Source organism: Myzus persicae, unplaced genomic scaffold (genome assembly GCF_001856785.1).
Source record: "Myzus persicae strain clone G006 unplaced genomic scaffold, MPER_G0061.0, whole genome shotgun sequence".
Classification (NCBI taxonomy): Eukaryota; Metazoa; Arthropoda; class Insecta; order Hemiptera; family Aphididae; genus Myzus; species Myzus persicae.
Window position 1 is genome coordinate 39249 of NW_019104093.1, and position 1982 is coordinate 41230.

Below are 1982 nucleotides of genomic sequence, written 5' to 3' on the forward strand. Positions count from 1 at the left end.
CGTCTAACATGTTTCAATAAATGCATTATTACTATTTTTTTGTAAAGGTACCTTACCGGTAAAACACCAAATTCCATGTAATTTGCTTTTGTAGATCCCGTAACAGTACATTTATTTAGACAAATTCTGATTATATTATTTTGATTAATTGTTAATGCATTTAGTATGTTATCTTTAAGGCCACCCCATATACTAATATACCATATTGGAAGTTAGACTGATACAGTGCATAGTAAATTGTTCTTAATGTTTGTTTCGGCACCATAAATTTAATTTTTACTAGCTTATAAGTTATAAAACGTAGTTTACCTAATAGGTTGTTGATGTGTAAATTCCATCTCAAGTTCTTATCGAATATAATACCCAAGTATCGAATTTTTTCCACTTTTTTAATAGATTTACAATTTTGCGAGTCACAGATTTTGTTTATATCACAGTCATGAATTGTAATATTATTGTAATTAATATCATTTTTTTTAAATTGAGAACGGCGTGAAAACAGTATTTTCCACATTTAAGACTAGATTTCTATCTTTTAATCTGTTATTTATCTGTCTAAAACCTTGGTGAGCTTTTTCATACACACCATCCCAAGTCTTATGAGAAAAGAGCAGACACGTATCGTCAGCATAAGTGATTATAGATCCATCAATATTAACTTCACATATATCATTTATATATATAATAAAGAGTATTGGACCCAAAACACTGCCTTGTGGTACACCAGATTTAATTACGCAAGTATTACCATTAACTTCATTTATTTTAACTAATTGTTTCCTATTATGCAAATAACTTTTAAACCAGTTTAAACTTGAACATTTGATTCCAAAGCTGGGCAGTATATTCAATAGAATGTCATGGTTGACTGTGTCAAATGCCTTAGCTAAGTCTAAGAAAATTGCCATAGTTTTGTTATTGTTATCTAAATTACCATAAATGTACTGAGTGACTTGATATAGTGCATTATTTGTGCTTAAGCCCGGTCTAAAGCCGTATTGATTTTTTGACAACAAACTATTTTTTCCTAAAAAATCAATTAATCTAATTTTAATAATTTTCTCGAATATTTTGGAAAAGTTACTTAGCATGGATATCGGTCTACAGTTATTCATAGACGTTTTATCTCCGCTTTTAAATAAAGGTTTAACAACAGCCAATTTTAGGGTATCAGGAAAAATGCTTTGTTCAATACTTAAATTGTAAATGTAAACTAGAGGGTCAATTATATTTTTACTTATAATTTTTAAAATTTTGACTGTAACTTTGTCCGAACCCGCTGCAGTATCTTCTTTGAAATTATTGATAATCTCTAGTATAATTGATGGCTCAATTTGTTTAAGAAAAACATCGTCAAAAGAGATATTATTATGTTCACAGCGCATTTTCAAAGTAGTTGGCTCTTTAGATAAGTTATTAGCAATATTTATAAAAAAGTTATTAAACATGTTGGAAGCTACAATTGGATCTTTTTTGACATCTAATTCAATTTCATTATGTTTTAATTTGATTATTTCATCTTTTGTTCTACATTTGTCACTAATTACTTCGTTTATTAGTTTCCATGTTAATTTCGGGTTAGAACTTACAATTTTAAACTTTTGTTCATACAATTTTATCTTTGCAAAACTAACGGAATTCGTAAAGATATTTTTGTATTTTTTGTAGTATAAAGCTAAACATTGATTGTTAGGATGTTTTTTACATTTAATTGATAGATATTTTTTACGGAGGGCTGAGCTTAATAATTCGTTAGTCATCCACTCTTTTAAACGTTTATTTTTGGCGCTAATTAATCTACAAGTTGTAGATGTATCAATTGCAGATTTAATTTTAGAATCGAAAACGGAATAGCATTTATTTACATCACTAATTGCATTATATACTTCAGCCCATTTTTCATTAGCTAATATAGAATATAGATAACAGAAGATTGTAATTAATTGTACTAAACATTTTATTTTTTTGAACAGATTCAGTAT